Below are 11,278 nucleotides of genomic sequence, written 5' to 3' on the forward strand. Positions count from 1 at the left end.
GCGCAGCGGGCGCCAGTGGGGCCCCCGGGGACCTAGCGGCTCTAGTCGGGCCTCGGCCACTACCAACCGGGGGCAAGGAGGGCTCACTCTGCAGGCCCACCCCTTCCCCTGGCCCTTGAACTCGCCACTCATCCGGCCCGGCCCGCCACCCTCGTGCACCCCACTCCTGGCCAGACCCTGCCAGGCGCCGCAGCTGCGAGGATGGGCGCCGCGGGGTGACCGAGTGACCCGCCGCAGGTGCCCACCTCGCTTTCCGCCTGCAGTGAGTGGTCAGCTAGGCCCCCTGCCCTGGCCTCGGCCTCATCTTCCTCCTTTAACCAGGCAGAGAGCCGTACCTGCAGCAGAAGGGGCGTTGGGGCCCAGGGACCCGGGGGCACTTCCCCGGCTCTCCGGCTGTGGAGTCCAAAGTGTGATCCTTATCTCTGCTTGCCGGCTCTAGCCATCTGGTGGAAGGTTGGACTTCACCTTTGCTCCAGGAATGGCTCTGGATGCCACACTGAAGCTGACCTGACACTTCTCCCATTGCCTAAGACGGAGGAGGAGGGAGAAGTACAGGGCGGGGCACTGTCATCCTTCACTGGGGAACAGGCACGCTCCAAGCTTCAGCAGGGCATCCCAGCACCTACAGCCGCTGGTAAAACACACACCATTCAAGAAAGGGCACATTTTCACATTGCCAGAACGGGACACATCATCTGACGGAAAGGCTGGACATTAGGAATCAGAAGTGTCCATGGACATGTGGTCATCGTCATCTCACAAGCATGAAGCCAAAGACCCAGAAAAGGTGGTAAGGGGCAGGTCTGAGTGCATCCAGCCCTCCACCCTGTCCTGTGGTATTCCTCCTGCAAACTGGCTATGCAGTGATTGATACAGCTCTGAAGTGTACCAACACTTTCAAAAGCATCATCTTACTAGATCACCTGGGGCAAGGGTCTCCAGTCTCCTCTCCTGCTTGGCTTATTAAACACACACATAATCTGAAGTGTTCTGGTCCTCTGACTCTGATGATTGTTTTGTTTGGAAGAGGAATCTATCCTTTGATACTTGCTAATTTTGTCTGCCCTCCTCCCGTTTGCCCTCCAATATTCTCTTCTGAGCTCGCTGTTACGCGATTGCTCCGTTAGTTCAGGGAGCTACTTGTATCTTCAATTCAGCGCTTCCAACGTCCTGCTTCCTGCCTCCCAGTTGACAGGTTTTAGAGAGAGAAGTCAGGTGAGGCAGGAACTGTGGTGGAGAGAAGTCCTTTTCCCATTAGTGTGTGTGGATGGGGGGTGGTGAGGGGAGAGAGTCATCATGAGGGAAAGGGAGCCCGTAAGCAGAAGGTGTGATTACCGGCGGTATTAAACGACACCCAGAGACAGCTGGTGCCAAGAGCCCCCGCCTCCCCTCCCAGTGCCTCCCGGCAGGAAGTGGAAGGAGTCAGGGGAATTGAAGTTGAGAGAACCCCAGAGGCAAGCCTGGGCGTATAGGCTCTGGGGAGGGCTGGCTAGACTGGCCCAGTGGACATGGGAGAGTTAACCCTTTCACTTCCCTCAAGGCTGAGATCCTATCTCCACCTGCCACTGCCCCGGGGCTTGCCTCCAACCTCTCTGGGAGAGGTTCCCAGGGAAGCTGGAGCCTAAAAGCTGGAGGAGTGGCTGGCAGAGTGCATGGGCCAGGAGGCAGGGCTCTTGTGCTCTGTTCTCTTCTGATCTTGTCACAACCTCCCTTGTCCCTTCTGTGCTGTGGAGAGAAGATCCCTGCCTGCGACAGGGTGCTGAGTGAAGCCTGCAGAATTGGGAGGTTGGCATTTTGGCCTCGGCTGTTGACCCACAAGGGGCACCTGGATTGGTGCCTTTCTTCCTAGCTGGCCCCAGCCACCCCCCACGTCTCTAGCCTGAGTCCTGCCCCTCCTCCATGCCTCAGCTTCTGCCCCAGTGGAGACGGCCCTCTTCAGGCCCCCAGCTGGATCCCACCGCTGTTGAGATGTCTGTCGGTCCCAGATTGGAGTCTGAGGGTCAAAGACCTCTGTCTCATAGAGCATGAGGGTGACTTCTGGGGCTGGTACAGGGGCCCCAAATCCCTTCTCCCCTTCCTCACAGGCAGGGAGATCAGGGAGACTCCCTTGATCCCTGAACTCTGCCCAGCCCACACTTCTCGGGGCAGGGCTGGGGCCATCTGGTTTAATGAGGTGCTGGCAGGCACTGGCCACGAGACAGCTGATAGGAGGTGTGTCCTGCTCGCTCCGGAGCTGGGAGGGACGGGCGGGGGAGCTTAGTGCTCCAGCTGGGAGGCACAAGGTCACGTGAGGCAGATAAAAGCAGGAGGCCAGGCCACGGGGCACAGCTGACAGTGCCTTAGACCAGGATGGATGCCGTCCCTCCTTTTCCCACTTCCTGGCATTGTTCATCTGTGCAAGGTGCTAGGAGTATATAGAATAAGGGTTCCTCGTATGAGGAACAGTATAAGAATCATACAATTCCTAGTGTAGCGATAGCCCCCGACTTCCAGGAGATTACAGATTAATGGGGAGACAGACAGACTAACGGGGAACAGAACACCGATGTATAACTTACATATATAAGGAATGAGCCAAGAGCTGTGGGAGCACATGGGAGGGGCTAGTAGCTACATAAGGGAGCCAGGGAAGGCTTCATAGAGGAGGTGAGCTTTGTGTTGGGACTTTAAGGATGAATAGGAGGTTGCTGAGCAGAGAAGGAGGGAAGGGCATTTCTGGAGGAGGGAACAGCATGAGCAAAGACACAGAGATGTGTTTAAAAAGAAAGAAGAGGGAAGAGCAGACTCCCCAGAGCCCTCCTGAGAGTCTGCCTGATGGCTTCTGGGGGACATCCCACCCTCCCAGCAGCCAGTTTCTGTAGGGTGGCTTTGGAGGACAAACCTCTTCCTGACATTCGAGAACCTCAATGGTGTGGCCAAATGGCCCCAATTACACCTCTCACCTTTCACCTGTTGCTCCCCTGCTCCATCCCTGGACGGGTCCCCATTCTCTGAATCTGCCATGATTCTATGCCTTTGTTCAAGCACTCCCCCCACCAGCCCCCCTCACTTTACTGCCCCCCACCACTCGTGTAACACTCCTGACCCCTTGTCCTCCCATCTCCACTTCTGCCTCCTTCCAGGTTCTGCTTCCTTCAGGAAACCTTCCCTAACAACCCTCTAGCCAGAGTGATCTCTTTCCAGCCTGCTTTCAGTGTCCTAGCCACTGTGTTTCTGGGAAAGGCACCACTCTCATTCTGCCTAATACCGCGGCTGTTTGCCCACATGCCCACGTCCCTCAGCCCTCAGGAGACTCCCAGCTCCTTGAGGGCGGGTCCCCTAGCACAGGGGCTGGCGAAGGCCTGGTACCTGCATCTGTGAAGCTGAATGGCATTGACTTGCTAGAGGGCCCACCTACTCTGCCATCTCCCTACCCCTGCCCAGAGGAACTGCCTTTGTTTTTCAAATGCCTGGAATTCTTCCCTAACTTCAGTGGGCATTCCTGGTTCATTACTGTTGCTTCAGCACTTCCTCGGTGATGCCCCTCCTGAAGGTGCCTGGCCCCGTAGGACAATCAGGCCACATCAGGTTCACCTGCATGTCAGTTCTGAAGGATGAGCCCTGGCTCCCCCCGAATATTATGTCCAGAAGGATTCCAGGGTGATGAAGCTCCAGAGAAGGAGAATGAAGATGGCTTAGCAGTGCCTACCTTGGTGGGGACAAAGGGCTCCCTCTGTCTTAAGTTAGTCTATCAGATGCTTTTCTTGCATTAGGCCAGGACTGGGGCACTGGCAGAGTGTGGGGCCTTTGCCTCTGGTGGAAGTTGATGGGGGAATTGAGGAGAAGAGGGTCTGGGGGCTCCAAAGGGGGATGTACCTTCTTAGGATCTCCCGAGCAGACCTGGGAGTCAGAGGTGTGAGTCTCCAGGTCTGTGCTCTGTCTGGGCCCCTCCTGCTCTTGACACAAATCGGTCCCCAGAGGGGCCGTGGCATCCCAGCCAGACCAGTATGGCCTCGTGGCTCAGGCAGGTTCCTTAGCAGGTGAGGCCGAGGCAGTGACATTGAATCCCCCACCTGTGGGAACGCTCCCACTGCCTTCTCCTCCCAGGCAGCTCAGGCCTCAGGAATGAGAATGTAGCAAAAGTGAACGATCTCTGGAGGGGGTTCAGTTCCTGGCTTTACTTTTGCCGGTTTGCTCCTGTGTGCTGTGATTTCCCCTAGTGGCCGTCTCTGGAAGTGCAGTTAGACTTGGTTTTGGGGGCCAGGGGTGGACAGGCCCCCAAGATCTGGCCTTTCCCAGTTGAACGGGAGCCAAGTGTTTTCTCACTGAGACACTCCTGCCCTTGCAGAGACTCTGCCTCGTGTCCTTAGCAGATGCCTGGCTTCTGCCAGACACCCTCCAGCAAGGCTGCTCCCCGGTCCGTGCCTTTGTTCCAGGGGCTCTGGTCAGTGAAAGCTGGCCACTGCCTTCAAGCCCCTTCCTCCAAGCGGCCATCTGATTTGCTCCCCCAGATCTGTGTTGACTCTGGGTCTCCACCTCTTCAGCCCAGGGGGACTCAAAAGCCCACGCAATTAAGTTTAATGCTTTGGGTCAATCCTCGTTCGAAGCCAGAACAGCCCTGTCCACCCCCAACCCATGTCAGCTTCTGCGAGCTCTGTGACCCTTGTCACTGGGTCCAGGTTAATGGCCAGCCCTTGCTCACTCGTGACACATATATTTCCAGGCTCATTTACCCAGACTGGCTGTCTCAGCCCATCTCACTGTGACACGTCCTGCCCAGCCCAGGAGGAGGGGTCAAACATTTCACTCCTAAAGTAGATGCTAGCTCAACTGTCCTGAATCAGTATTTCTAATTTAATTTGACAACCCTGACTTTCAGGAAGTTCTTTCTCATCCTTGACCCAAATACCTCCAACTCAAGCTTAATTTCCTCATGCTCTGGGGACTATCCTTCTCTGTATTACGGATAATTGGATAATTGAACCGTAATTCTGGTCATTTTAGCAGCGTCCAGAAGCTCCGGGCCCTCTCCCCATTCTTCAGAGACCGTGGTTCTCAGATTGGGTTCCCATGAACAGCACCAAATTTTCTGTTCCATCCCGGGTGCCCTGTACCGTGCTGGAAGCTCAGGGTAGACCAGTTAACTTTCTCCTCACCTCAACCCAGTGCAGCAGGACTGCTGGTGTTATCCTGTTTGACAGATGAGTCTCAGGGGTAAAGTAACTGGCATCCAGTCCCCACGTCCCACAAGGCTTTAGCGCGGACATCTGGTCCAACCACTAGCCTCCAACAAGAGGCCTCTGTGAGCGCTGGGGACAGACGCCTCCTCTGACCTTGCTTCCATTTTACTCCCATTGTGCGCTTGTCTCTGGTGTGATTCTACGCTGATCTTTGCCAGCTGCCTAGGTGGCCTTTAGTCACGGCTTTGTGTGTTCCTGACTGTCCTCGTTTCTTGTCAGAGTCTTTGTTCAAAGGCAGGCCCTTTACAAAGGCTTTTGGGGCTGGCGGACCCAACTTCTCCAAGTCTCCATCCTTGTATGTAAAATGACTACTACATTTTAGGATCATTATAATAATAACAGCTACGTTTTTAATCAAGCAATTACTCTGGGTGGGCATAGTTTAGCACTTGACACGTGTAATTTCATTAAATTCTCACAAAAACCCTCCTGAGTGAGATATTATCCTCCTGCAACAGGTGAGGAAACAGCCTCAGAGAGGTTACCTACTGCGATCATTAGGATGAAGTTAGCAAGAGGAAAAGCTAGGATTTGAACTCAGATTTGTCTCACCCCAAAGCCCGCCCCTTTCACTGTTATCCTGTAGAAAATAAGTGGGTTACGGTGGGCAAGGCTGCCACAGGGCAAGGAAACCAGAGGAAACCGACTGCCTTGGTGCCACCCTAAAGGTCATCTCAGCATTCAGAGAAACAGAAATCTGACTCCTAAAGCCTTGAGAAGTGATGCTGGCCTTTGCTCAGGGACATGTCTTGGAGCACACCAAGACCACACAGCAACGTTTCCTTAAAAAAGCATCTTTGCGCATCACCCCATCCCCAGAATATCACTCCTCATCGCATCAGCTCAGCCTCTCCCCTCCTTCTGTCTCCTCCCAAGCCCTCTTCCTGATTGTCTGTCCTGTAGTCCCAACCCCTTGTCTTCTTCTCGGCAGCTCTGTCCACCCTTCTGCTCAGTAAAACCAAAGATTTGTTGGGGAAGCCACCATGCTCAAAAGGAGGAGTAAACTCACATGAGAATTGAATACACTTGTCCTTTGCATGCTGGGCACTCAGTGCATGTCCAACGCTGGGAGAGGGAACCCCTAGGGGGTGAGGGGACAACTGAGAGGGGGTTTAGAGAACTACCTTCCTCATCGGTCTCCTGTACCGTCTCCCTTTTCCCTCCCTTCCCTCAGTACCTGGGCGAGGGGGGAAGAAGTGGGGTTATTCGTCCCTCCTTTCTCACCATCGGACTCATTCAGCAAGACCCAGATCAATCCCAGCCCGACCCTCGGGCGTCTCTGGTCCTTGTACCCTTTCCCACCTTTGACTCCTGTTGCTTTCTCCACCCCTGCCACACGTCCTGCCTTTATGGTCACCAGGCTTTCCATGATGGGTGTTGTGGCTCCTTAACTAAGCTGCACGCTCCTTAAAAGTAGGACCTTATCCCTCTGCAGTGCCCGTCAACTACTGGATGCACCAAACTGATGGAACTCTGTCACCGAGCAGCACCCTCTTGTCACCAGTGACCTTCTGATACCTGCGATGGTGTCTGTAACTGCATGACTGTAACGGTTTAAAGGGTTTTTCTCATGCTCCTGCTGACCAGGGTTAGGCTGGAGAGGAGGGAGGCTTGGGTGGTCCGCCCAACGCCCTCGTGGTGCTGTGTGCGGGGACCATGCTCGGTGCCCTGCTCTTGTCCCCAGTGCCCTCCTCTTGATCCCAACATCTCAGAAATGGCAGTTGGGTGTTTTGTGCATCTTGTTGTTCATAACCACCCCCCACAACTGCGCATGTCTGCAGTTGTTTTTGCCCCCTTGTGGTTTCCTTGTATCAGCTTGTTGTTCAAGCTGCAGGCTGAAGCCTGCTTAAAAGGCTAAAAGCATTTATCAATCTGAATTTAAGCTGCACAGGTTTTTCTCTAGAGCTCTTTTCCACGGAGCCCCTTCCAATGCACCCTTTGTTCTAGGTACAAGAATATTAGAAGAGTCCCAAAGCCAGAAGTGAACTTCATACTCAGCAGAGGGAAGGGGACACTGTATTTGCAAAAACAAGAACAACTTTGCAACAATTGTTGCCCTGCATGCGATCTCTATGGAAACTAGCTCCTCGCCTTGAACTCTTGAAATTTTACTGTAAAACCCCCTGCCTTCTCTCCCCAGAAGGCTCACAGTCATAGAGGCATTAGTCCACTGTGACCTCCTTTGCCTGGCAAAGAAATAAAGCTGTCTTTTCTACTTCATCCAAAATTCTACCCTTGAGTCTCAATTCAGGTAACCAGGTATGGAGGCCGTGTTTCAGCAACAACTTGAAATGGATACTAACTAAAGATTGGACAGGGCGGAGGCTGTGGAATAATGGTTAAGAGTGAGGCTTGCATCCATCATTGTGCTTGATCCCCGGGTTCCGTGCCTCGATGTATCTGCGCCATGTGGGAGCATCTTCCCTTTCGGACACTGGGCGTGAGCTGGTGATTTGCTTTGGCCAACAGTGTGGAAGCAGTGACCATCTTAGTTCTCAAAGGCTTTGTGCATTTTCATTCTCTTCTGGAACCTTCCTACCATCCTGAGGACAGACTCAGGATAGCCTGTGGAGGACGTGAGGCCATCCTAGGCCAGGCAAGGAAAGCTGACCCGTGGCCACAAACACATGACTGAGCCCAGCCGAGATGAGCCGGCCCAAGTCAGCAGAACCACCCAGCCGACCTGCAGTAATTATTGTAATTATTGTAAGCCGGTGAGTAGACATTTTGTGGATGATTTTTCTGGGAAGATGCAACACTAACATGGCAATAGATAATTGATACGACCAGTGATCAGCTCTGTGACCTTGGGCAAGCTTTTTTAATCTCCCTGTGCCTCTACTTCCTTGTCTGTAAAATGGGGGTGTAGTGGACATTGTTGAGAGCTTGCAACGGAGTCTCCCCTCCAGCGAGATGCTGCCTCACCCGAGGTTCTGCCCCTTCCCTGGGGCGGCCTGCAGGCAGTGGCTGGCTGGTGTGTGCAAAGAGGTCTGGCCTCCTTGTCCCAGTGTGGGACAGCCCTGCAAGGCCATCCTGGCTCCGAGGCTGCCTGTGGGATTGGCTGAGGCCTTTGGTGGGACTCTACCATCTCCCCTCTCCTCTCTGCCCAGTTCTGCTCCGTTTCTCTTCCACGGGGGGTTGAATCCAAGAGTGCTTCCCAAAACCCTCTTCCATTCATACCGCCATCTTAACGTCTGATTTCCTGGGACTCGCTTGTGAGAGGGGCTGCAAGGGACCATGTGGCAAGTTCTGGCCAGTGGGGTGAAAGAGTCACAAGACAGCTTCCTAAAATGTTCCCTCAGATCGTTGTCCTCAAACTTCGTGCCTGCTATGCTGCCAAAAGAATTTTGGAAAACGGTATTCATCCTTGCATACTTTTTAGATCTATTTTTTTTTCTTTAGAGTTTTAAATGTAATTTTTAGTGTATTGTCAATATTAACATTTAAAACTAAAGCTATTCACTTTCCAGTCTTTATTTTGCAAAAATCCAAGTTTGTTAAAAAAAAAAGCTTGCAAAATGATATGATGACTTCTTGTAGGCCCGTTTCTGGATTCATTAATTCTTAACCTTCTGCCCTACTTGCTGTCTCCTACACTCCAAATATGATTAGAATTCTTACTAGTATATAATGGATCAAAACAAATATATTTTGAATTCATATTAAACCTAAAAAGAAATATTTTACTGGGATTGTACTTCCTCAGGGAGGCGGACAGAGATTCCCCAACTTCCCCAAATTGTTTTCAGAGCGGCAGCCACAGCACAGCTGTTTAGTCCCAGAGTAGCATCAGGCAGCCTTGATTTGAATCCTGGTTCTGACACATTAGCTGTGTGGCCTTGGGCAAGTTATTTAACCTCTCTGTGTCTCAGAATCTTCCTAGTAATAGTACCTGTCTCATATAGTTGTATGAGGACCAAATGAGTTAATGTTGTAAAGCACGGAGAATGCCTGACACGTTGTAAGCACAGTTTCGTTTATGACATAAATGAAATGCACCAGTGGACGTATAATTATTTATTGTTAGAATAATTAGACTTCTGAGCAAATTAACCACAAGAAGAGAAGAGATTATGATACTAGGAAGTTGCAGGCTTACAGAAGCCGCACTAATGATGGTGGTTAAATCCATCGTTTACCAGAGAATCACATCACAACGTTGTTAAAGTTAATCTAGTAAGAACATGGTAGGAATAAACAAATGAGCTGAGAAATGATTGATGAGTGGCAGAAGGCAGGAGACCTGTACCCAAATTAAAAAAAAAAAAAGACTCTATTATCCAATCATTTGAGAACAAAAGTTAATGAAAACATTTTTTTCTACAAGTCATTAAATGTTTACAAAAATATAAAACACTGAAGTATCTCTGATATAAGTTCCTTTTATTCAAAGATGCCATGTTTATCGGTTGAAAGTAAATGTGAAACTTTTCACTTCTTCCTCCTGGAAGTCACGAAATACGCAAAGAAGGGCAGACCCAGACAGGACGGCTGAGGGTTTCCCAAGCTCTACAGAGAACTGAGCCAGGGCATGGGCGTGCCTTGGAGCAGAGCTGCCTCGATTGCTGGGATACTTTTTAAGAATCATGAATATTTTTAAGATAGATGGATAAGGCATGACACTCCGCCCTGAGTTTGTCACCTGCGTGGTACAAAGTCCCATCACCTTCAGTCTTTCATTGCTTTATGCTCAAGGGGTTTGCCCTCAGGAACTAGGCATTCTTGGACAGTTTGGGGCCTATGGAAATTAACACCGTCATCACTCGGCTGCCCCCCCGTGCTACGTCTGAATCCCAAACAGCCCAACACAGGCCAAAGCGTCTTCTGTTTAATTTCACATTGTGCCCATAACAAAAATATGTACATGACAAAGAAGACACAAAAATCGACCACAGGCTTGTGGTGATTTGATTAAAAGAGGATTCACCCAAGCTGAGATTTTGGTGTCTCTTTGTTTGGGGCCACAAAGTTTTTACACACCAAGCAGTATATCTTAATAAAATCCAGGAGGGGTGAGGCGCACCGGGAAGTGTGTGACGCAGTGTGGATTGTTTTTTAACCCCTCCCCTCTCCATGAGACAAAATTATTTTCAGCAATAATCAGGAAGAGAAATGATGACATTTCATGCTTGTCCTAAACAAAATGAGTCAAACCTGTAATTTGTCCTCCTTTCCACAGTTTGAACTTTCAAAACACAAATGAAAAGTCCAAGTTGACAGAGGGAAGTAACTCTGTTTCATTTGTCTTTACAGGTAAGGTGTGGTCACGGTTTCCTTTGCATCCACTGTTTGAACGCAGACATCTGTTCCACGGGATGCAGGTGCCCACCCAGAGCAAGGGGAGCTCGGATGATTCCAAAGGAGGAAGCCCTTACAATCTCACTCTGGAGGCAGCAGGTGCCAGGGACCCACTGAATAACTGGAGTTTCCCCAGTTAAAGTCTCTGTGGAATATAATGTTTTTTAAAGGATAAGTTATAAAAATATGCTAATTTGAAGTTTGCATATCTATTATTGAAAGCCAGGAGAAACCACGATGTTTGTTTGGCTTTAAAACTTAGACCAACGAAGTGTTTTTTTTCCAGGAGGAATATGTTATCACTGACATTTTTTTTTTATTGAAGTATAGTTGATTTACAATATTGTGTAGCTTCTGGTGTGCAGCAAAGGTCACTGATACTTAGATCGCCGGCCGAGGTGATAATTTAGAGCAGCTGGCGTTGGGGGTGGACAGCGCAGCCTGCCCTTAGCGGGGGGTGGGGGCGGCCCCAGCATCCCTGCACACGGTTGCTGTGAGGCCTCCCTTTCCTTTAGAGGTGGCAGCACGGTCCACGGGCAGGTGAGACGAGAGAAGCAGCGGATGCCTTGAGCGCAGGCAGGAATATCTGAGGAAGGAGGTGGTAGAGAATGTGAGTTGGTGGCGACTGATCGCTTCCCACCTGCGTGCCGAGTACTCCTTGCAGAGTTAATGACCTCCGTTCCACAGCAGCCAGCACGAGCCCCTGGCCCCTATTTTTCTTGCTCCCGTCTCCCTCCTGCTGTCTGCAGTGCGGGTGCTGC

At 51.1% G+C, this 11,278-nt stretch overlaps 1 long non-coding RNA gene across 1 annotated transcript; it reads left to right on the forward strand.

Moving 5' to 3' along the window:
• Positions 1 to 7,390: 7,390 nt before the first annotated feature.
• Positions 7,391 to 10,716, forward strand: LOC116276972 (uncharacterized). The gene is made up of 2 exons (XR_004186475.2): positions 7,391 to 7,933; positions 10,473 to 10,716. It is a non-coding gene; the product is annotated as an uncharacterized lncRNA (long non-coding RNA).
• The last annotated feature ends 562 nt before the right edge of the window (positions 10,717 to 11,278 follow it).

The sequence above is a fragment of the Vicugna pacos genome, chromosome 34 (assembly GCF_048564905.1).
Source record: "Vicugna pacos chromosome 34, VicPac4, whole genome shotgun sequence".
Lineage (NCBI taxonomy): Eukaryota > Metazoa > Chordata > Mammalia > Artiodactyla > Camelidae > Vicugna > Vicugna pacos.